Source organism: Loxodonta africana, chromosome 2, assembly GCF_030014295.1.
Source record: "Loxodonta africana isolate mLoxAfr1 chromosome 2, mLoxAfr1.hap2, whole genome shotgun sequence".
Taxonomy (NCBI): Eukaryota; Metazoa; Chordata; class Mammalia; order Proboscidea; family Elephantidae; genus Loxodonta; species Loxodonta africana.
This window is the reverse complement of record NC_087343.1, coordinates 170,298,006-170,323,550: the sequence shown is the minus strand read 5'-3', so window position 1 is coordinate 170,323,550 and position 25,545 is coordinate 170,298,006. Positions and strand designations below refer to the sequence as shown.

General features: G+C 40.7%; 1 protein-coding gene across 2 annotated transcripts in view; it reads left to right on the top strand.

The window, feature by feature from the left end:
- The first annotated feature begins 2,932 nt into the window (after positions 1–2,932).
- The window catches only part of FAXDC2 (fatty acid hydroxylase domain containing 2), a 41,136-nt gene continuing 18,523 nt past the window's right edge, over positions 2,933–25,545 (top strand). Inside the window, exon 1 of one of the 2 annotated variants that reach the window (XM_064278656.1) lies at positions 2,933–3,061. The gene's annotated coding sequence lies outside the window, so the exon portion shown is untranslated. The remainder of the gene's footprint in view (positions 3,062–25,545) is intronic. The other variant, XM_003404622.4, reaches the window with a different exon arrangement.

Sequence of the window (25,545 nt, the reverse complement as noted above, 5' to 3'; positions counted from 1 at the left end):
GCAGATAAGCACATTAATATAGATGAGTAAACTTATCTTTTGGGACTCACTGGTTGGTTCTGAAGTGCTCTGCCTCTCTTTCTGTGTGTTACTCCAGATATCAAAAAAAAAAAAAAAAAAAAACTCTGTGTGATTTTTTAAAGTATGGTCAGCATTGAAAATCTTCTTTTGAACTTCTTTAAAATTCTAGGAGCAATGGAACCTAAAGGCCTCAGAATTTCCTCTCAATATTCCAACCAGATGTGTGTGTTTTTGGGGTAAGGGAAGGGGATGTATTAGAGAGACATTGGTAAATATTATAAATTTCAACTCCAGATTAATTGGACCTTAGAACTGGGAGGCGCCTCGGGGATTCATCAACCCACACACTCCTTTTCCAGAGGAGGAAACAAACTCAGAGTGGCGGAAGTCACATAGCTGGTAGGTGGCAGTACTCATTGTGCAGACCCACTTTCTACTAGCAAAAGGCTCCCAGAGTCTCTCCTCAGGAGCACTTTCTTTATTAAAGGAGATCAGCCAGAAGGGTTCTTGAGGTTCCAAGGAAGCTGAAATCTCCCAAGGATAAGATGGAGAGAAAGCCCAGGAGGACTGGAGAGGGATTCTCATTTGTGCAAGCTCTTCTCTGTAAGGCTTGCCAAGCAACCAAAATATTTACTCAGGACCTACTATGTGCCAAGTTATTAGTGCCATGCAATTACATAAAGTTCCTACATAAAATGATTACAGAAAAATTGCCTGCTTTTCTAGGGAGTGTTGACCACATATGCCAAAAAAAAAAAATGGTCACAAGGAAAAGAACTGGAGGCAGAATAGCAGACAGGAAAAGGAAGGAAATTCAGAATGGGAGGATCAGCACCAGCAAAGACATGGAGGCGGAGATAATAGAAAATAGAAAAAAAGTTTCTACATGTTGTAAGTGACCAATGAATGTTTGTATATGACAGTGATACTGGGAGTATTAGGAAGTAGTGAGACATAATGTTGTCTAAGGCATGGATTGAATTATGTCCCCCTAAAATGTGTATCAACTTGGCTAGGCCATGATTGCCAGTATTATGTCCACCATTTTGTCATCCGATGTGATTTCCTTATGTGTTATAAATCCCACCTCTATGATGTCGATGGGAAACCCTGTTGGCGTAATGGTTAAGTGCTACGGCTGCTAATGAAAAGGTCAGCAGTTTGAATCCGCCAGGCACTCCTTGGAAACTCTACGGGGCAGTTCTACTCTGTCCTATAGGGTCGCTATGAGTTGGAATCGACTCGATGGCAGTGGGTTTTTGGTATGATGTCCATGAGGCAGGATTAGAGGCAGTTATGTTAATAAGGCAGGACTCAGTCTACAAGATTAGGTTGTGTCTTGAGTCAATCTCTTGAGATATAAAAGAAGGGAGCAGAGAGAGGTACCTCATGCCACCAAGAAAGTAGTGCCAGGAGCAGAGTTTGTCCTTTGGATGGGGGGGTCCCTGTGCTGAGAAGCTCCTAGACCAGGGGAAGATTGATGACAAGGATCTTCCTCCAGAGCCAACAGAGAGAGAAAGCCTTCCCCTGGAGCTGGTGCCCTGAATTCATACTTCTAGCCTACTAGATTGTGAGAGAATAAATTTTTCTTTGTTAAAGCCATCCGTTTGTGGTATTTGTTTTAGCAGCACTAGATAACTAAGACATCTAGAAAGGAAAGAGGAACCAGATTAAGGGAGGCCTTGGAGGCTAGGTGATGAGGTTTGATCAGTGCACAAAACAGGCTTGGTCTGCCAGAGAATATATATCCACATATAAATAATTATCTGGAATACCAAAAAAAATACTGGTATCTGTGAAAGGAGAGATGTGGAAAAAAATGAACAAGCTGTACAAAATTAATTTCCGAGCAAGCACTGAATGTTTACTGAGCCCTTACTTCCTGCAAGGAATTGGGCAGGAGAAGATGACCAAGACATGGTCCTTTATTGGCCAAATAAAGTATGACACATCTATACACTGGGCATCACGCAGTCGTTGGAAAGAACATGGCAACTCTAAAAGGCACTGTAACAATCTCCACGTTTGAGTGTTACGTGAAAAATGCAAGGTGCAGAACAAGCACATACGTTGTGTGGTTTCTAAAAGAGGAGGGGAAGACATATGTTTGTATTTATGTAGACAAGATCTGGAGGGATATACAAGAAACTCCTCACAAGGGTTGCCTCTTGGGAAAAGTAGGGGCTTGGGGAGGAGTGAAAAAGACTTTTCAAAAAAAAAAAAGACTTTTCACTGCCCACTCTTGAATCTTTTGCATTTTATACCATATGTACATATTGCCTAATCAAAATTAGTTTTTAGAAATTAAAAATTTTACATCAGTTCCTTTTCCCAAGAGTGCTGAGCATTTCACGTCATGGATCCTGCATCCTAATTTCAAACCAGTTTCAACCGAAGTGTAAACTTAACCTGTACAGGTGTGCTTTTCCTGCGTCTAGACTGCTAAGTAACAGCTGATGCATCTTCCACCCTTGCTGCCGCCTCTGTTGCCCTCAACAGCATCAGAAGCGATGAAAAATGAAAGCACAGCCCTCTGGTCCAGGTAACCTTTTTTATCAAGTCAGACTGCCTGCCCCTCTGCCTTAAACATTCTCTGATATCCACACCTTTTATTGAACTTATCTCCTACGGGACAGAGGGGCTGCGATACCTTTTCTCAAACTGAGGAAGGTGAAGGCAGTTAAAAAAAAAAAAAGAGCCCACCCTCTAACCAAATGCGCTTTTTCCAGCTCCCATTTAAACTGTGTATTTCCTCTAGGCTTTTTTTTTTTTTAAAGGAGATGTGGTCTACCATCTTTTCTGCCCTTTTGGAAGAATGTCGTTTTTGTTTCCAGCCCACAGGGACTCAAAAAAACTTTTTCTCTTGTCTCATCACGTGCCTGGCCAGAACCAGTCGGCAGCTCTGTCACGCAATCTCATCGCCTGCCTCTCCACCCACCCGAGCAACCACTAGATTACAAGGCAGAGCGGCCGGGAGGAGAAAGCAGGCCTGAGCTCTGGCTGGAACCTCGGGGGAGCTTGGAAACAGCCGACTCCGGAGGTAAACAGGAGCTTCTGGGGGCTGCTGGGAGGGAAGCTGTTTACGAATGTCAGGACGGATCCAGGTTCATGTAAACAAGGGCGAAGTACATTTCTTGCCACCTCCACCATCCCCTGCCTTCTTCACTTACAATACAGGTTGGATTTGCCTGTGGACGAGGTCCTGGGACGTTTTCTTAGCACACCAAAACCTCCTGTGGTCCAGTCAATTCAAGCTCACAGCGACCCTAAAGGATAGAGATGAACTGTCCCGTAGGGTTTCAAAGCCTGTAAATTCTTTACAGAAGCAGACTGCCACATCTTTCTCCCACAGAGAGGCTGGTGGCCGGTGGGTTTGAATTGCCGATCTTTCCGTTAGCAGCTGACCGATTAACCACTGCGCCAGTAGGGCACCTTAGTATACAGAATACCCTAAATGCCTCTCTCTGAGGTCTGCTCGGTGTGCCTGTGTTTATACCAAATACTGCCTCTGTTATCTTGTTTTTCTAGCAATTGACAGGTAATTACATTAACTCTGATGGACTGAGTTTGGCTTCAAAGTCATGTGAAGAAACAGCTCCCAAGACAACACAAAAGAGGAAAATCAGACTAGAAGAGACTTTTGAGAAGCAACAACATCTAATTGCTTCTCTTCTTTAACCTGCCAGGGTCACCTGGAAAGGATGGGCAAATTACAGCAAAGTCTTAAAACACGTCTGGAGAGAGATGAGATATGGGGTGAACAGCCAGTCAGAGCTGTATTGATGTAACAGACTGGAATTTATTGTCAGTGGCTCTGGTTTTAGAATTGTTGGTGGCCTACTGAAACCTATGCAAGGACCTCCACAGAGGTCATTGGGTAAGGGGCATGCAGCCAGGGTGGGCAGACAGAGGTGAACAGGAGGCCAGTGTTTTTCAGGATGCTCACTCAGGCTTTGAGGGCCTAAAGCAAGCGAGACAAGATGCAGACCTGTGTGTTGCTTCCGTTTCATGTGCAATTCCAACTAAATTTCTCTGGTTGGGATATAGAGATTCAATTCCATTTGCTAAAACAAAGTCTCAGAATATGAGTTTACTTAGGTAAAAATGTCCTTGGCAAAAAGGGACAGGGGCTGAAAAGTTCAATAGCAAATGTTGGACTTACTCTGAGGGCAAAAAAACAACGGTTTTAATTCATTTCTCCCTTCTTTCATTTATTCAACAAATACATCCTGGGTATCGGTCACATGTCGGTAGTGTGCTGGGGGCTGTGAATCTCACAGTAAACATGAGAGGCAGGCTCTGGGCCTTGCGGGGCCTGCAGTCAAGAGGAGGAAGCAAACTCTTAAAGGGTGCAAGTGCCTTGTGGCAAAAGGAGTAAAGGGAGCATTGCTAAAAGTGTTCAGAGTAAGTAGTTTTTGCCTGAAAGTTTAGCCTTTTCCATCATGTGTTCCAGCCACTCTTTTCTCTCTATAAGCCTCAGAAATGTACAGACCTTGGTCATAGCTGCCCCTCAAAACCCTCTTCACCAGAGGTTCTGACTGTGTGATTATGTTTGAGCCAATCTGCTCAGCCCTGGACTACAGACAGCAGAGCCTGAAGGCACAAGGGTTCTAGTGTTTGTGTCAGCGCTACCACAAGCCACTAGTAGCCAAAAACCTTCTTCTCCCTATGTCATTTCGCCACTTATGAAATAGTATTTGCACAATTCAAAAATCACATGTAGCACCAGACCAAGAGTTAGAAAACCTGGATTTTTCCAGAAACCTTGTGAAATTTAGAGCATGTCATTTATGCTATCTAAGCCAATCACCTTAGTTATAAAATGGAAGGGGTAGAACAGATGACCCATGAGGTCTTTTCCTCTTGAATAAATGAGTCTAATTTCATAAACTGTTTAGGAAAAAACAATACACATGTACATAAAAATGATTTTTTTTTTACCAATAAAATGGGAACATTCATCAACAATGCTGATTATCTAGAATCTGAGAGAAAATCTGAAAGAATCAGGCTGCAGACAAATAAAATTAAGTTCTCTCTACTCCTCCCAATCCTGCCCAATTTCCCTGTTCTATGTTCTGAGGTCATGAACATCAGATGTAGCCTCATCGTGTCATTAACCTGGATTGGAGACTCTTTAATAACGAACTTTCACAGTCAGAATCATCTGCCTTCAACAGGGCCACATTAAAATTATCTAATTTGAATAATCTCACAATGTGTATTAAATGCCCTGAAAACTCATTGCTGTCTTGTAGATTCCGACTCATAACAACCCGATAATACAGAGTAGAACTGCCCCATAGGGTTTCCAGGGAGTGGTGGGTGGATTAGAACTCCCAGCCATTTGGTTAGCAACCGAGTTCTTAACCACTGTGCCGCCAGGGCTCCAGTTCCCTGTAAGGGGAGAATCAAATTGATATTATAAAGTGTTAGAATCTTATTTTTAATTCATTTCATTTCTTCCTCTTTCTTGAGTACATTTCCCTCCCTGAATAACTATTTCATATTCTCCTACATACCTTCTCATTTGGAAAATCAAAGTTATTTTGTATTACTTTATAAAGCAGGTCAAGAAGCATGTCTTATTCATCTTCTTATCACCTGTGTAACATCGTGTCTGGCATGCAATGTTTCTTGAAAGAATGGTTAATATTTTAGAGGAAACATGTCCCATTTTCCCTTTGTTATATATAAAAAAACTAATCCATTATCCATGGCTAATATAGGTCGGCAGTTCAAATCTACCAGGCGCTCCTTGGAAACTATATGGGGCAGTTCTACTCTGTCCTATAGGGTCACTATGAGTCGGAATCGACTCAACGGCAGTGGGTTAATACAGGTCAGTCTCATTCCTATGTGACTCTACAATCCCTGACACCCACTATATTCATCAACATCAGTACAGTTTTAGTCTCAGTTGGTATAATGGGCACTGGATTCAAATCTACCACTAAATAATTACGTAATTTAAAGCCAACTACTATTTTTATACCTTCATTTCTTCAGAAGGAAAATGGGAGTATCAGAATAGATGAGGCTAAGACAACTTGCAGTTCTTAGATGAGAGACTTCAAAGAGTAGAGAAAAAAAGAATTAGAGAGGAAACAGGAATAAAAATGTAATAATTGTAATATTTTAATATATTAAATCTTTACTAAATGTTCTAATTGATTTTATTTACCAAAAATTTTAACTTGACAAACAATGTTAAGGAACTTTGGGTGAAGACCCACCATGTTTGAGGTCTCCCTCAGAACCTTTCTGACTGACTCTGTTCACATAATGCTGAAAGCATGTCTGCAGGCAGGTAGAGAGGCACAGAGAGCAAGCTACTTTGGTATAAAATATTCAGCAGAATGACACGGTATATAGTTTAGAGGAGGCAGCCACCTAGGTAAATATCTTGGGAGATGGCATATGGGCCTACTGGCTTAGCCAAAGAATAAATGGCATGATAGGAAATGCTTCATTGCTTCTAATGAAGTCAGATGTCAGTAGATAAAAGCTGCCACTCCTACAGCCAAAAGGCCCTTCCCACAACCAGAAAATAAAGTCATTTTTCCCTTTGGCCAGAACGTTTACATGGAGCAGAGGGGTCTAAAGTCAAACTTACGTAATCATCCCCTAATCACCAGTCTTAGCAACATCTCATTTCCATAAAACAGACACAATGGGCCTCAGTGCCCCACCCTGTGGGATGAATCACAGCTGCCAAGGTCAAGATCTTATTGTACTGACAGCCATACTAGTCTCTCTTGGCTTTTAATTTTGATATCTATTTATACCCAGCCTACATCTCATAAAGGCTTGAAGTAGCTTCCAATAAAAGATATGTACAACAGCTACAAATAAAAAACAAAAGCTGATTAAAAATCACTAAGTACCTTTTATATTGTTTTGATGGGGTTGTGATCACAAGAAAATAGCCAGGTGCTTTAATTGCTATTGCTTTGATTTTTGAACCAAAAAAAGGAGAGGATGGAGGAGAAGAAATCATTAGGGCTCTGGTTCTTAATCATAGTTACCTTTAATAATCTAATGAAAGTGATGAATTCTGTTTTAGTCATCTAGTGCTACTATAACAGAAATACCACAAGTGGATGGCTTTAACAAAGAGAAATTTATTTCTTCACAGTAACGTGGGCCAAAGTCCAAATTCAGGGCGTCAGCTCCAGGAGAAGGCTTTCTCTCTCTGTAGGCCTTCTCATCAGTCTTCCCCAAGACTAGGAGCGTCTCCGCACAGGGACCCTGGGTCCAAAGGACAGGCTCTGCTACCTGCACTGCTTTCTTGGTGGTATGCTGGCCCCCTGTCTCTCTGCTTATTTCCCTTTCCTTTTATCTCTTGTAAGATAAAAGGTGGTGTAGGCCACACCCCAGGGAAAGTCCCTAGATCAGGGATGTGACCTTAGTAAGGGTGTTACAATCCCACCCTAATACTCTTTAACATAAAAATATAAAATTACAATCACAAAATGGAGGACAACCACACAATACTGAGAATCATGGCCCAGCCAACTTGATACACACATTTTGGAGGGGGATATAATTCAATTCATGACAGATCTCTCTACCCTGAAAAATAAATATGGAGAAATTTGTATACAGTTTCAGGGGAGACAAAGACTTCTTGAAGCTCTTCAAGGACTGAAATTAATCTGATTTAGAGTAATTAGTTGCCATCAAATTGACTCTGACTCCTAGTGACCCTGTAGGACAAAATAGAACTGCCCCATAGGGCTTCCAATGCTGTAACCTTTACGGAAGCAGACTGCCACATCTTTCTTCTATGGAGCGGCTGGTGGGTTCAAACCACTGACCTTTCAGTTAGTAGCTGAACGATTAACCGCTGTACCACCAGTGCTCCTTGATTTAAAGAGAGAGCGAATTACTCCAGAATCTTCAATAAAATGCTTCCTACATTGAGTTCATTTTAAAAAATTTTAAATGCGTCTGTAGTTTTCTGAATAGGTAAAATATGCTCATGGTACAAACTTCAAAAGGCACAAAAGGGCATATAGTAAAAGGATAGCCTTTCTTCTAACCCTGTTCCCCAGCCACCTCACACAATAAGCAACTACTGTAACTACTTTCTTAGATATTCTTCCAGAGATATTCTGTTATTCTATCCATTGTTGTTGTTATTCTGTGTATTATTCTATGCATACATGAGTAGCACGCACATACCTGCACACTTGCATATGTTCCACACATTGCTTTTTTCATTTACTGGTTCTGGAGAGTACACACAGGGTTGCCTTGTTCCTTTAATAACTGCAGAGTGTTTCATTATTGAATGTACTATAACTTATTTGGAACCCTGGTGGTGTAGTGGTTAAGAGCTACATCTGCTAACCAAAAGGTCAGCAGTTTGAATCTACCAGGTGCTCCTTGGAAACTCTATGAGGCAGTTCTACTCTGTCCTATAGGGTCACTATGAGTCAGAATCCACTCGATGGCAACAGACAGACAGACAGATAACTTATTTTAACCAATCCTCTATTGATGGGGATTTAGATTGCTTCCAATCTTGGGCCATTAAAAACAGTGTCACAGTGAACATCCTTGTACATATATCATTTTGTATATACAGGATTACATCAAGAAAAAAATTCTAAGTGTAATTGAGCGTTAAATTTAACTCTGAGCCTACTGGCAGTCAAAGCAAAAACAAAACAAACAAAAAACCAAATTGCCTAATTGTCTTTGCATTCCACAAGAAAACATGCCATTTCTTCCAGGGAGCAAATCTTCTGTGCACTGATTTCTTTATAGGAATTTATCATCTGAATCCTCCCAAGTGTATTGCTTCTCTTGGGGAACTAAGCAATGGAATGAGGTATATCTTCAATGGCAGTTCTGATATTCATGTGGCAGATTCTTACATCTATCCTTGATTTAAAAAAAAAAAAAATCAAGAAGTATAGTCTGACTAAAAATTGGGCATTCCTTGGAGATAAACTAAAACAGTGTAGGAGGGAAAGGCTCAGTTCTGTGGTTGGAGGCCATGTATCCAAGAGCATGGAGAAAGCCTGAGCGTTGTCCTTCTTTAAAGATTACTTGGGTGTAGATCTGCTGTCCTACTCAGTCCTTAGCTCTGGCCCAGATCGCTAGCCCAGTACTTTCTATATGTTTTTGGAATGTTGGGTTTGTGTATCTAGACTCAGTTTCAGTTTGCATCTCCAGGGCTTACCACAGCTCCTTGCGGATAGTAAGATCTTCATAAAGGCTTGTAGAAAGAGCAGATGAGCTCCTAAAAATCCGAAGTCATGTCTCTTTAGCATTGTAAGTTCATGGCAAGGATATAAGGTGGTGATAAGACACTTAGAAAGTGTCAAAGGACAAGACTTTGACTCCTAAGGGAAGTTACTGTGGCATAGTATAGCAGGGGCCTAGAAGCTTAGAAAGCAAACAAACCAAAACTCCCCTCAGCTTTTATCCCAAGCAGGCAGTCATCTCAACAGAAAGATCAACAGACCCTTTCACATTTCCAAACAAGCACTAAAGAGGTAAATCCATGGTGATATGAGGGCTGTCCCTGACCACAACCCATTTGCAGATATTTCGTCTCCAAATATTTCCCAGTTTGAGGTATTTCCTTTGACGCTTGGTTTCTTTCTTGTCATTAAAACTCGTGACAAGCTTAGCCGCCAAAGGTACCTAGCACTGCCACCTCCCTAGTGTTTAATGACCCATGTTTTTCAAGATTGTAGCAGCAAACTGCCAGATTGAAAATGACCCTGGGTCATACCAGGATCCTATCATTGTATAAAGGACGGATTCCTGAATGGGCCATTGTTGTCCTTGGGGATCCAGGCCAAACTCAAGATCAGCCAACAGGAATTGCTCAGGACAATAGAGGCAAGAGAAAATGGTTGCTTAAAAGAGAATTATTTGGAATCCTTGTAAACCCATTTATTAGGTAACATCTGTCCTATGGGGCATGGGTCTTTGCAATAGGTTTGGGCTCAGACTTCCTGTCCTGAAATCCCTGCCCAATTATTCTTCCTCTGGAACCCTCATGTGGTACAGAATATGACTACAGAACACCTCCTACCACTCAAGTATGCAAAGTAATCCCAGCTACCTTCTTGTATTGGGACAAGGAGTGAATGCATGTAGCTTCACTCTACCACTTCTCTTTGGTTGTCATGAGAACTCGCACTGAAGCAGAAATTCCACACCTACAAGTCACAACAGGTTCCCCTACTGTCAGCCAGAAATAGATGGAGTAGGAGGAGGGAACAGGAGTGGAACAGACCCAGGGATATGGGCAGGGCCCTCTATTATCAATTGTTGTTGAGTGCCATCAAGTCAAATGCCAACCGATGTGACAGAGTAAAACTGACTCACAGGATTTTGTAAGCTACGGAAAATAGCTTTGTATAATGAAACAGATCACCAGGTCTTTTCTCCCGCAGAGCTGCTGGGTGGGTTCAAACCACTAGTATTTCCATTAGCAGCCAAGTGCTTAACCATTGTGCCACCAGGACTCCTTTTGTTGTTGTGCCTGCCTTCAAGTCTGCCCCCAACTCATGGTGACCCCGTGTACCACAGAACTAACTGCTGCCTTGTCCTGTGCCATCTCCATGACTGGTTGCAGATTGGACTGGTGTGATTCATAGGGTTTTCACTGTCTGATTTTCAGAAGTAGATCACCAGTCCTTTCTTCTTAGTCCTTAGTCTGGAAATTCCACTAAAACCTGTTCAGCATCGTAGCAACACTGATGGATGGTGGCTGCATATGAGGTATTGTGAAAAAATGGCATGAGGGTGATATCCGACCTCCTGTCTCTTCACAAGGGGGAAGGAGAATCAAGATTAGCAGCCCAAGCCTGATTCCTGAGGCGGAGGTCGGACATACCTCCTCTCTCTGCCATCTTTACCAATTCTGATGCCAACCATCCCTCCCATATATTAGAACTCTTTAATTCTCTGCTGCCTTCAATAATTCATGGATAATTCACTGCAATGGCCACGCAGAACTCACAGACATTACTCACAATTATGGGGTTTATTAAGGAAGTAACAGTTACAATTCAGGCTCAGGAACACTCAGGATACAGTTCTTCCATCAAGATAGCCTCTTCCAAAAAATAGGGATAACGCTAGGAGCCCAAATACATGGCACAAACAGTATACAAAACATTATTAACAATGCAAAAGAGAAACCAGATAACTGGGAGCTCCTACAAATCAAACACCTGTGCTCATCCAGAGACTTCTCCAAAAGAGTAAAAAGATTACCTGCAGACTGGGAGAAAGTTTTTAGCTATGACATTTCCGATCAGCGCCTGATCTCTGAAATCTACATGATACTGTAAAAACTCAACTATAAAAAGTTAAATAACCCAATTAAAAAACGGGTGAAGGATATGAACAGACATTTCACTAAAGAAGACATTCACATAGCTAACAGATACATGAGGAAATGCTCACAATCATTAGCCATTAGAGAAATGCAGATCAAAACTCCATCTCACTCCAACAAGGCTGACATTAATCCAAAAAACACGGAGTAATAAATGTTGGCAAGGTTGTGGAGAGACTGGAACACTTATACACTGCTGGTGGGAATGTAAAATGGTACAACCACTTTGGAGATCGATTTGGCGCTTACTTAAAAAGCTAGAAATAGAACTACCGTACAATCCAGCAATCCCACTCCTTGGAATGTATTCTAGAGAAATGAGCCTTTACCCAAACAGATACATGCACACCCGTGTTCATTGCGGCAGTGTTTACAATAGCAAAAAGATGGAAGCAAACAAGGTGCCCATCACCGGAGGAATGGATAAATAAATTATGGTATATTCACACAATGGAATACTACACGTCGATAAAGAACAGTGAGGAATCTGTGAAACATTTCATGACATGGAGGAACCTGGAAGGCATTATGCTGAGTAAAATTAGTCAGTTGCAAAAGGACAAATATTGTATAAGACCACTGTTATAAGAACTCGAGAAATAGTTTAAACAGAGAAGAGAATATTCTTTGATGGTTACGAGAGGGGGGAGGAGAGAGAGGGGTTTTCACTAGAGTGGGATGCAGACCTCAAATTCTGATAAAAAGACCAGACTTAATGGTCTGACTGAGACTAAAATGACCCTGGAGGTCATGGTCCCCAGACCTTCTGTTAGCCCAAGACAGGAACCGTTCCCAAAGCCAACTCTTCAGACAGGGATTGGACTGGACTATGGGATAGAAAATGATACTGGTGAAGAATGAGCTTCTTGAGTCAAGTAGACACCTGAGACTATGTTGGCATCTTCCATCTGAAGGGGAGATGAGAGGGTAGAGGGGATCAGAAGCTGGCCGAATGGACATGAAAAGAGAGAGTAGAGGGAAGGAGTGTGCTGTCTCATTAGGGGGAGAGCAATTAGGAGTATATAGGAAGGTGTTTATAAATTTTTGTATGAGAGCCCAACTTGATTTGTAAAGTTTCACTTAAAGCACAATAAAAAAAAAAAAAAAAAAGCCTCTTCCTGGCTGTGCTTGAAGGCACACCTCTCCCTGACCCTTGATCTCTGCCCAAAGGCACTCAGCTTTCTTTCTCCATGAGCTGGGAAGCCCACCACGCTGTCTCCTGCTGCTGGGTCTCTGCTGCCAGGTCTCTGCCACCGCCAATCGCTACCTTCAGTGCTACAGCTCTGTCTGTCTCCTGCTTCTTAGAGCATCTCAGCACAAGGTCCAAAGGAGAAGCTTTCTGCTCCTGACTGTTCTTCCTTGGTGGTGGTGGGTCTTCTCTTTCCTGCCTCTGGGAAAGCCAGAGCCCAGCAGTGTGGCAAAATTGACCATTCCCTTTGGTGGGTCACCATTACCTTATCACACAGTCCTGCCCAATCACTTGGGTGAGTTAAAAGACCATGGTTAGAAAGACCATGCAAAAGTGATCCATTGCACCGCAGGCCACCCCCGGCTTATAATTTAATGTTTAAATTGCCCGTCCCTATCAAACCAGTACTCAGAGGAGACAAGCATGCTTCTTGATCTTAAAGACTCTTCTGTTCAGGTTAGAACTTTGAGCTGTCTCCTGCTGCCGGTCTGTGCTACTACTTCTCGCTGCCTTCAGTGTTACAGCTGTCTCTCTCTGTCTCCTGCTTCTAAGAGTTTCTCAGTGCAGTGTCCAGAGAACATATTCTCTGCTCTGGCTGTTCTTCCTTGGTGATGGTGGGATCTTCTCTTTCCCACCTCTGGGGTGGCTCATTTTGAGCCCAGCGGGATGGCAAAACTGACCATTCCTTTTAGGAGGTCACAATTACCCCAGCACACAGACCTGGCCAGTCACTTGGGTGGGAGTTACAAGACCATGGCTAGAGAGGCCACAAAAAAAAAAAAAAAAAATGATCCATCACACTGCAGGTACATTGGGTGATAATCGGTTATGTTGTTGTTGTTGTTGTTAGGTGCCATTGAGACAGTCCTGACTAAGCAACCCTATGTACAATGCAATGAAACACTGCCTGGTCCTGTGCCATCCTCACAATCATTCCTATATTTAAGCCCATTGTTGCAGCGACTGTGTTAATCCATCTCCTTGAGGGTTGTCTTAGTCATCAAGCACTGCTATAACAAATACCACAGGTGGATGGCTCTAACAGAGAAATTTATTCTCGTACAATCTAGAAGGCTAGAAGTCCAAATTCAGAGTGCCAGCTCCAGGAGAAGGCTTTCTCTGTCAGCTATGGGGGAAGGTCCTTGTCATCAATATTCCCCGATTGAGAAGCTTCTCGGCTCAGGGACCCTGGGTCCAAAGGATGTGCTGTTTTCCTGGCTCTTGTTTCTTGGTGGTATGAGGTCCCGGTGTCTCTCTGCTCACTTCTCTCCTTTATATCTCAAAAGAGATTGACTTAAGACACAACCTAATCTTGTAGATTGAGTCCTGCCTCATTAACATAACTGCTGCTAATCCCACTTCATTGACATTATAGAGGTAGGATTTACCACACATAGGAAAATCACATCAGGTGACAAAATGGTGGACGGTCACACAGTACGGGAAATCATGGCCTAACCAAGTTGATACACGTGTGGGGGGAACACAATTCAGTCCATAACAAGAGTCTTCCTCTTTTTCACTGACTTTCTGCTTTAGCAACCATGATGTCCTTCTTCAGGAACTGGTTCCTCCTCATAACATGTCCAAAATATATGAAACCAAGTCTTGCTGTCCTTGTGTCTAAGGAGCATTCTGGCTCTGCTTCTTCCAAGACAGATTTGTTCTTCTGGCAGTCATGGTATATTCAGTATTCTTCGCCAACTCCATAATTCAAAGGCATCAATTTTTCTTCAGTCTTCCTTACTCCTTGTCCAGCTTTCACGTGCCTATGAGGTGATTGAAAATACCATGGCTCGGGCCAGGCACATCTTAGTCCTCAAAGTGACATCTTTGCTTTTGAACACTTTACAGAGGTCCTTTGCAGCAGATTTGCCTAATGCAATACATCGTTTGATTTCTTGACTGCTGCTCCCATAGGCATTGATGGTGGGTCCAGTAAAATGAAATTTCGGTAACTTCAATATTTTCTCCATTTAACACAATATTACTTATTGGTCTAGCTGTGAGGATTTTTGTTTTCTTTATGTTCAGGTGCAATCCCTACTGAAGGCTGTAGTTCTGGTCTTCATCATTAAGTGCTTCAAGTCCTTTTCACTTTCAGCAAGCAAGGTTGTATCATCTGTATAATGCAGGTTGTTAATGAGCCTTTCTCCAATACTGATGCTGCATTTTTCTTCATATAGTCCATCTTCTTGGATTATTTGCCTAGCATACAGATTGAATAAGTGTGGTGAAAAGATACAACCTTGGCACACACCTTTCCTGATTTTAAACCACACAGTATTCCCTTGTTCTGTTCAAACAACTGCCTCTTGGTCTACGTACAGGTTCCTGATGAGCACAATTAAGAGTTCTGGAATTTTGATTCCTTACAGTGTTATCCATAATTTGCTATGATCCACACAGTTGAATGCCTTTGCATAATCAATAAAACACAGGTAAACATCTTTCTGGTATTCTGTTTCAGCCAAGATCTAGCTGACATCAGCAATGATATCCCTTGTTCCATATCCTCTTCTGAATCCGGCTACAATTTCTGACAGTTCCCTGTGGATATATTGCTGCAACTCTCTTTGAATTATCTCCAGCAAAATTTTACTTGCATGTGATACTAATGATATTGGACTTCGTCAAATATCAGCTGCTCAAACGTGCATGAATTTACATTTGGATTCTCAATTCTGTTCCATTGGTCTATGTATCTGTTGTTGTACCAGAACCAGGCTGCTTTGAATACTGTGGTGGTATAATATGTTCTAAAATCAGGTAGTGTGAGGCCTCCCACTTTGTTCTTCTTTTTCAATAATGCTTTACTTGTCCGGGGCCTCTTTCCCTTACATGTGAAGTTGGTGATTTGTTTCTCCACCTCATTAAAGAATGTCATTGGAATTTGGATCAGAATTGCATTGTATCTATGGATCGCTTTGGGTTGTTGTTGTCGTTAGGTGCTGTTGTGTCAGTTCATACTCACAGTAATCCTATGCACAACAGAACGAAACACTGCCCGGTCTTGGGCCATCCTTACAGTCGTTATGCTTGAGCTCATTGTTGCAGCCACTGTGTCAATCCACCTCACTGAAGGTCTTCCTTTTTTCCGCCAACCCTGTACTCTGCCAAGCATGATGCCCTTCTCCAGGGACTGAGCCCTCCTGACAACATGTCCAAAGTATGTAAGACACAGTCTCGCTATCCTTGCCTCTGAGGAGCATTCTGGCTGCACTTCTTCCAAGACAGATTTGTTCGTTCTTTTGGCAGTCCATGGTATATTCAATATTCTTCGTCAACACCACAATTCAAAGGTGTCAACTCTTCGGTCTTCCTTATTCATTGTCCAGCTTTCACATGCATATGACGCGACTGAAAATGCCATGGCTTGGGTCAGGCGCACCTTAGTCTTCAGGGTGACATCCTTGCTCTTCAACACTTTAAAGAGGTCCTTTGCACCAGATTTACCCAATGCAATGCGTCTTTTGATTTCTTCACTGCTGCTTCCATGGCTGTTGATTGTAGATCCAAGTAAAATGAAATCCTTGACAACTTCAGTCTTTTCTCCATTTATCATGATGTTGCTCGTTGGTCCAGTCGTGAGGATTTTTGTTTTCTTTATGTTGAGGTGCAATCCATACTGAAGGCTGTGGTCTTTGATCTTCATTAGTAAGTACTTCAAGTCCTCTTCACTTTCAGCAAGCAAGGTTGTGTCATCTGCGTAACGCAGGTTGTTAACGAGCCTTCCTCCAATCCTGATGCCCAGTTCTTCTTCATATAGTCCAGGTTCTCATATTATTTGCTCAGCATACAGATGAAATAGGTATGGTGAAAGAATATAACCCTGATGCACACCTTTCCTGACTTTAAACCAATCAGTATCCCCTTGTTCTGGCCGAACAACTGCCTCTTGATCTATGTAAAGGTTCCTCATGAGCACAATTAAGTGTTCTGGAATTCTCATTCTTCGCAGTGTTATCCATAGTTTGTTATGATCCACACAGTCGAATGCCTTTGCATAGTCAATAAAACACAGGTAAACATCCTTCTGGTATATTCTCTGCTTTCAGCCAGGACCCATCTGACATCAGCAATGATATCCCTGGTTCCACATCCTCTTGTGAAACCAGCCTGAATTTCTGGCAGTTCCCTATCAATATACGGCTGCAGCTGTTTTTGAATGATCTTCAGCAAAATTTTGCTTGTGTGTGATATTAATGATATTGTTCTATCATTTCCACATTCGGTTGGATCACCTTTCTTGGGAATAGGCATAAATACGGATCTCTTCCAGTCAGTTGGCCAGGAAGCTGTCTTCCATATTTCTTGGCATAGACGAGTGAGCACCTCCAGCGATGGATCTGTTCGTTGAAACATCTCAATTGATATTCCATCAATTCCTGGAGCCTTGTTTTTTGCCAATGCCTTCAGAGCAGCTTGGACTTCTTCCTTCAGTATCATCGGTTCCTGATCATATGCCACCTCTTGAAATGGTTGAATATTGACTAATTCTTTTTGGTATAATGACTGTGTATTCCTCCCATCTTCTTTTGATGCTTCCTGTGTCGTTTAATATTTTCCCCCATGGAATCCTTCACTATTGCAACTCAAGGCCTGAATCTTTTCTTCAGTTATTTCAGCTTGAGAAACACTGAGCGTGTTCTTCACTTTTGGTTTTCCATCTCCAGCTCTTTGCACATGTCATTATAATACTTTGCTTTGTCTTCTCGAGACGCCCTTTGAAATTGTCTGTTCAGTTGTTTTACTTCCTCAATTCTTCCTTTTGCTTTAGCTGCTCGATGCTCAAGAGCAAGTTTCAGAGTCTCCTCTGACATCCATCTTGGTCTTTTCTTTCTTTCCTGTCTTTTCAGTGACCTCTTGCTTTCTTCATGTATGATGTCCTTGATGTCATTCCACAACTCGTCCGGTCTTCAGTCGCTAGTGTTCAATGTGTCAAGTCTATTCTTAAGATGGTCTCTAAATTCAGGTGGGATATACTCAAGGTCATATTTTGGCTCTCGTGGACTTGCTCTGATTTTCTTCAGTTTCAGCTTGAACCTGCATATGAGCAATTGATGGTCTGTTCCACAGTCGGCCCCTGGCCTTGTTCTGATTGATGATATTGAGCTTTTCCATCGTCTCTTTCCACAGATGTAGTCAATTTGATTTCTGTGTGTTCCATCTGGTGAGGTCCATGTGTATAGTTGCTGTTTATGTTGGTGAAAGAAGGTATTCGCAATGGAGAAGTCGCTGGTCTTGCAAAAGTCTATAATTCGATCTCTGGCGTTGTTTCTATCACCAACTAGTATTTTCCAACTACTGATTCTTTTCATTTCCAACTTTTGCATTCCAATCACCAGTAATTATCAGTGCATCTTGATTGCATGTTCAGTTAATTTCAGACTGCAGCAGCTGATAAAAATCTTCTGTTTCTTCATCTTTGGCCCTAGTGGTTGGTGCGTAAATTTGAATAATAGTCGTATTAAGTGGTCTTCCTTGTAGGCATATGGATATTATCCTATCACTGACAGCATTGTACTTCAGGATAGATCTTGAAACATTCTTTTTGATGATGAGTGCAACACCATTCCTCTTCAAGTTGTCAGTCCCAGCATAGTAGACTGTATGATTGTCCAATTCAAAATGGCCAATACCAGTCCACTTCAGCTCACTAATGCCTAGGATATCGATGTTTATGTGTTCCATTTTGTTTTTGACGATTTACAATTTTCCTAGATTCATACTTTGTACATTCCAGCTTCCGATGATTAATGGATGTTTGCAGCTGTTTGTTCTCATTTTGAGTCGTGCCACATCAGCAACTGAAGGTCCCAAAAGCTTACTCCATCCACGTCATTAAGGTCGACTCTACTTTGAGAAGGCAGCTCTTCCCCAGTTGTCTTTTAAGTGCTTTCCAACCTGGGGGTCTCATCTTCCAGCACTATATCAGACAGTGTTCTGTTGGTATTCATAAGGTTTTCACTGGCTAATGTTTTTCAGAAGAAGACTGCCGGGTCCTTCTTCCTAGTTGGTCTCAGCCTGGAAGCTCAGCTGAAACCTGTCCTCCATGGGTGACTCTGCTGGTATCTGAATACCAGTGGCATAGCTTCCAGCATCACAGCAACACACAAGCCCCCACAGTATGACAAACTGACAGACACTTGGGGTAGAATAGACATTTTTACAATGTTGAGTCTTTCTATCCATGAGCAAGGTATGTTTTTCCACTTATGTAGGTCACTTTTGGTTTCTTGCAGTAGTGTCTTGTAGTTTTCTTTGTATAGGTCTTTTACATCTCTGGTTAGATTTATTCCTAAGTGTTTTATCTTCTTGGGGGCTACTGTAAATGGTATTGATTTGGTGATGTCCTCTTCGATGTTCTCTTTGTTGGTGTAGAGAAATCCAACTGATTTTTATATGTTTATCTTGTATCCTGATACATTGCTGAAGTCTTCTATTAGTTCTGGTAGTTTTCTTATGGATTCTTTGGGATTTTCTGTGTATAAGATCATATCATCTGCAAGGAGGGATACTTTTACTTCTTCCTTACCAATTTGGATGCGCTTTATTTCTTTTTCTTGCCTTATTGTTCTGGCTAGGACCTCCAGCACAGTGTTGAATAAGAATGGTGATAAAGGGCATCCCTGTCTGGTTCTCCTTCTCAGGGGGAATGCTTTCAGGCTCTCTATTTAGGATGATGTTGGCTGTTGGCTTTGTATAAATGCATTATGTTGAGGAATTTCCTTTCTATTCCTATTTTGCTGAGAGTTTTTATCATGAGTGGTTGTTGGACTTTGTCAAATGCCTTTTCTTCACCAATTGATAAGATCTTGTGGTTCTTGTCTTTTGTTTTATGTGATGGATTACATTGATCATTTTTCTAATGTCAAATCATGCCTGCATACCTTTTATGAATCCCACTTGGTCTTGGTGAATTATTTTTTTGATATGTTGTTGAATTCTATTGGCAAGAGTTTTGTTGAGGATTTTTATGTCTGTGTTCATGAGGGATATTGGTCTGTAATTTTCTTTTTTTGTGGTGTCTTTATCTGGTTTTAGTATCAGAGTTTTGCTGGCTTTATAGAATGAGTTCAGGAGTATTCCATCCTTTTCTATGCTCTGAAATACCTTTAGTAGTATCGGTGTTAGAATTCTCTAATGAGTCCATCAGGGCTGGGTTTTTTTTTTTTTTTAATTGGGAGTGTTTAAATGATCCCTTTAATCTCTTCTATTCTTATAGGTTTATTTAGTTATTCTACCTCTGTTTAGGTAGGTAGTGTGTTTCTAGAAATTCCATTTCCTCTAGGTTTTCAAATTTGTTGGAGTACAGTTTTTCATGGTATTTCTGTTATGATTCTTTTAATTTCAGTTGAGTCTGTTGTGATATCACCCATCTCATTTCTTATTCAGATTACTTGCTTCCTCTCCTGTTTTTCTTTTGTCATTTTGGCCAGTGGTTTACCAATTTCGTTGATCTTTTCAAAGAACCAACTTTTGGTGTTGTTAACTCTTTCCATTGTTTTTGTATTCTCTATTTCATTTATTTCTGTTCTAATTTTTATTATTCCCCTTCTTCTGGTGCCCATGGGGTTCTTTTGCTGCTCTTTTTCTATTAGTTCGAGTTGTAGGATTAATGCTTTGATTTTGGCCCTTTCTTCTTTTTGGATGTGTGCATTTGTTGGTATAAATTGACCTCTAAGGACTGCTTTTGCTGTGTCCCAAAGGTTCTTGTAGGATGTATTTTCATTCTCATTTGATTCTGTGAATTTCTTTATTCTGTCCTTGATTTCTTTTATAACCTAGTAGTTTTTGAGCAAAGTGTTGTTCAGCTTCCATGTATTTGATTTTTTTTTTCCCCTTGCTTTTTCTGTTATTGATTTCTACTTTTATGGCTTTATGATCAGAAAAGATGCTTTGTAATATTTTGATGTTTTGGATTGTGTTAAGGCTTGCTTTGTGACCTAATATGCATCTTGATTGCAGGTTTGATCAATTTCAGACAGCAGAAGTTGGTGAAAATCTTCAATTTCTTCATCTTTGGTATTAATGGTTGGTGCGTAAATTTGAATAGTTGTATTATTAACTTTTCTTCCTTGTAGGCATATAGATATTATCCTGTCACTGACCGTGTTGTACTTCAGGATAGATCTTGAAATGTTCTTTTTGACAGTGAATGCAATGCCATTCCTCTTCAACTTGTCATTCCTGGCGTAGTAGACCATATGATCGTCCGATTCAAAATGGCCAACACCTGTCCATTTCAGCTCACTAATGACAAGGATATCAATCTTTATGGGTTCCATTTCATTTTTGATGACTTCCAGTTTTCCTAGATTCATACTTCGTGCATTCCACATTCCATTTATTAACGGATGTTTGCAGCTGTTTCTTTTCATTTTGAGTCATGCCACATCAGCAAATGAAGGTCCTGAAACCTTTATTCCATCCACATCATTAAGGCCGACTCAACTTTGAGGAGCAGCTCTTTCCCAGTCATATTTGCATGCCTTCCAACCTAAGGCGCTCATCTTCCAGCACTGTATCAGACAGTATTTTACTGCTATTCATAAGGTTTTCACTGGCCAATTTTTTTTTTTTTTTTTTAGAAGTAGACTGCTAGGTCGTTCTTCCTAGTCTGTCTTTGTCTGGATGCTCTGCTGAAACCTGTCCACCATGAGTGACCCTGCTGATATTTGAAATACTGGTGGCATAGCTTCCGGCAACATGCAAGCTACCACAGTATGACAAACTAACAGATGGTTGGTGGATGATCAGTTATAGTGTGGCTGAAACCCATTTTCTGTCTCCATGTGGAAGTTCGGTCTACTCAACACCAAACATCCTAGTTCCTTTTCCTAAGTTAGATGCCATCTCCCTGGCTGGGTATCAAATATCCCAGTATTTCTCTCTGAGAGGCTTTTCCTCAAACCTGACTGTGCTTCTCTTCTGCTGTGAGATAATTCACATTGGAAGTAGTGGTGGTGAGCACCTTGCTTATCATTTCCTTCTGGTGTCCTAACTCCTGAAACACTTGAAGTACTTAGTAGGTCATCATGCCCTCTTCCTTTCTCCAGCCTAAGTGATCTCCAAGAAATAGGAGCCTTAGCTGGTAAAAATATATCTGGAGTAATAAAGCCAAGTACAATCTCACAAAAATAAAATATCCTTGAAGAGGAAGATTAATGGTATAAAGTCCTGATCCTGGCTGTGCCACTTATCACTTGTAAACTTTGGGACCTGACCTGCCTTTATCTAGGTTACTTCATCTTTGTCATCTGGCATGATCAGATGATCTGTAAGCTCCTCTTTAGCCAGGTTACAGCACTATCCGAGAGGGAGTAGCAAATGGGTTAATGTGCCGAGTCCTTCGTTTTGGCAAGGATGTAGAAAAATTGGAATTCTTATATGTCACTGTTGGGAATGTAAAATATTGCATCAACATTGAAAAACAGGCAGTTTCCGGAATGGTTAAATATAGAATTACCGTATGGCCCAGCAATTCCAGTATTAGACATATATTCAAGAGAAATGAAAACATGTCCACACCAAAACTTTTACATAAATGTTCATAGCAGCATTATTCCTAAGAGCCAAAAAGTGGAAAGAATGCAAGTGTTCATCAGCTGAGGAACAGATAAACAAAATGTATTGTATTCATACAATGGAATATTATGCAGCCGTAAAAAAAGAATGAAGTTCTGATACATGCTACAACATAGGTGAACCTTGGAAACATTATGCTAAGTGACATAAGCCAGACACCAAAGAACAAATACTGTATGATTCCATTTATACAAAATGTGCACAATAGGCAAATCTGTAGATTAGTGATTGCCTGGGGCTGGAGGCAATGGGGAGCGGGATGGGGAACTATGATTAAGGGGTACAGGATTTTTCTGGGGAATAACAAAATTGTTCTAAAATTAACTATGGTGATGGATACGCAACTCTATGAAAATACTGAAAGCCATTGTATACTTTAAATAGGTAAATTGTATAGTATGTGATTTATAGCTCAATAGAGATTTTTTAAAAAGGAGGGAAGAAATATAATTTTAAAGCCTCCTTAGCTCCACCAGCACAGCATGTAGACTTTTGGGTTTTTGCCATCTGGTGGGCGAGAAACAGTATTTTTGTGTTGTCTTCATAATTCTGTTTTTATGAGGGAGGTTGAGCATCTGTTCAGTTCAAAGGGCATTTATATTGGTATCTTTTTACCATATACTAAATTCCCAAATTTCTGGAGTTTCTATTATATTACATATATCAGCCTATTCATATGCAAGCACCACAATCTTAAGTATTAAAGCTTTATAATAAAATAGCAGAATACCAAACAAAGTCAAGCAGGTGGTAACTCAGGGCCAGAATGGGTCCTCCCACCAAACACATGCCACTGTTCAGGGCTGCCACCTTCCCCAAAAAGTCACAGGACCATTTCCAATGTGGAGAAACACTTGGCATTTGTTACAAAATAATAGGAACACCAAGAAATGTGATAAAGAAGAAAAGGCTAAACAAGGCCAGGATTAAAAAGGTCATTCAGAAAGCCATATGGAAGTTGCAGGAATACTTCTAAAGATACAATCCATCAGAAAAACTATGCAATTAATTTCTTGAGAATAAGGGCTAGGGATGATGCTGTAGGAGGCAGAGTTCAAACTACAGCAAGGACAAGCAAAGTGAAGACCTTGACAGGTATGGTCAGGTCTATGGATGCTACATTAGAGTATGAACCTGGAAAAAAGGGCCTTCCTCGATGGACAAATCTGAACATCAGTTTGCCACACTTGATGTTCAAACTCAACGAACAGAAGACACAATGAAGAGCACTATAACCCTACCACCACCACAAAACCAAGATCTGTTCCTCTAAAAAATGGCAGATGATGCTGGCCTTGACCTCACTATGGGGTCATCATAGGCTCAGACAGACTGCGTTCGTACAAGTGTTGCTTTGACAAAATGGAATGAACTGTCCCAGAGGCTTGTCCACTTCAGTGATCGAGTGTAATTTAAAGAGTGGTGCTACTGTTTGTTTCTCTTCTGAAATATTCCTTGTGTGTCTGTGTACATACGTTGTACCTGAGTGGCACTGGAAACACTGTCTGTACCAGAAGGCTTCTTTGTCTACAGTGCTTTCTTTCTTTTAGCTTGCTGTACTTTGCCAATACATTGGAAAATCTCAGAAACCAGACTTTATAGTTCTGTAGAGCATGTATGAGGGTCATATTTTTATAGATACCGGACAGAACTAACATTAGCTAGTTACATATGAAATATCTTCTTCAAAAGTTAGGTCAAAATGCTGGTAACAAACAAAACAAGCAAAACAGAAACAACCAAACAACCCTTTAATAACAAAGTATTATGTAATCTATTTAGAATAAAGGTTTCTTGTGTTTTAATTTAAAGTAGTTTGTAATCTCTGTACTCCTTGATTTGTGATGCATAAAAATGAAAGCAGGGAAAAGCATATTGACCTCAAATGCTCACATGACCAAGCACCTCATTCCGCGTATACAGTGGACAATGCTATTTTTTGTGGGTTTTGTTTGTTTTTACCATCTATTTTTTTTTTATGCAGAAATACAGGTTTTTAACCTGTGTTCAGCAGCTGTTAAGTTTAACATTGGAATTTTTATCCAGTAGTCTAATGACTACAGTTTTTTAAGGTTTTTGTTTGATAATTTTCCTTGACTAACCAGAAGAATTCTGCAACATCACATTAGAAAATAAAAATGAGCAAACCTTAATTGCTCCATTTGTTAAATATCAGTTTCAGTAAGATTGTCAGAAAGATGTATCCTTTCACACTTTCAAATGAAGTTCTCAAACACCTTCCTAGTGATTCTCCTTCTAGACAATCCTTGTTGCTCTGCATTTTAAAAGGAGGTTAATTTGCATGGGATTTGCACACTCACTTTTCCATAGAACTGTTGATTGGTTTTAGAAAATCTTGGCCAGCGTTTTTAAATCAACTCGTTAGAATTACTCTTAAATTCTGGTTAAATATGTTCATTCTTTTATCTTAAAGCAACAACCCTTTAATAGCTAGAAGAAATTAAGTGGGAATAAATACGTTTTTTAAAAAACCTTATTTTTTACAGTTGGTAGACCAAGCGTTCCTAGCCTACTCTCCCACACCCCACTACTCTCCCTTTCTGGCATTTTCCTGGCTATTTTTGCTTATTTATTTCCCCATATAAATTTTAGAATCAATTTGTCTGGTTCTGGAGAGGGGGAGGACTTTTTGGTATTTATATTGAGATAACTTTGAATTTGTAAATTAATGTAGGGAAAATTGCTGTCTTCTATGATGCTGCATCTTCTTACCCAATTACATGGTTTATTTTTGTGTTTGTTCAAGTCCACTTTTGTGTCCTTCAGGAGTATTTTAAAGTTCTTCTCATATAGGTTTTGCACATTTCTTTAAGTTTATTATTAGTTTAGCTTTTTTTTCTTGTCTCATCTATTATTTCTTCTAACTAGTTATAGATATATAAAGAATATTGATTTCTGAGCCTTAATTTTATATCTTGCTACTGGTAGCCAATTGCCATGTAGTCAGCTCCAGTCCCATGTTTGTCAGATTAGAACAGTGCTCCATAGAGTTTGCAATGGCTCATTTTTCAGAAATATATTACCAGACTTTTCTTCCAAGGCATCTCTGGGTGGACTTGAACCTCCAGTCTTGCAGTTACCCAGGGACCGCCAATGAAGGATACACAAATAAGACACAGACCCTACCCTCGTGGAGCTAACCACACACCTGCAGAGATCAGTCCTGTGCTGTGTTTGGCCTCAGAACAACCCTGAATGATGGGCACTATTTTTATTCCCCTTTTTACAACTAAGGAAACAGGCAGGATCAGAGAAGATAATTTGACCAAGGTCACACAACTAGTAGGTGATACGTACAATTGAGATTTGACCTTGAGAAAGATGTCAGCCCAAGGTTCACTGTCTTAATGAC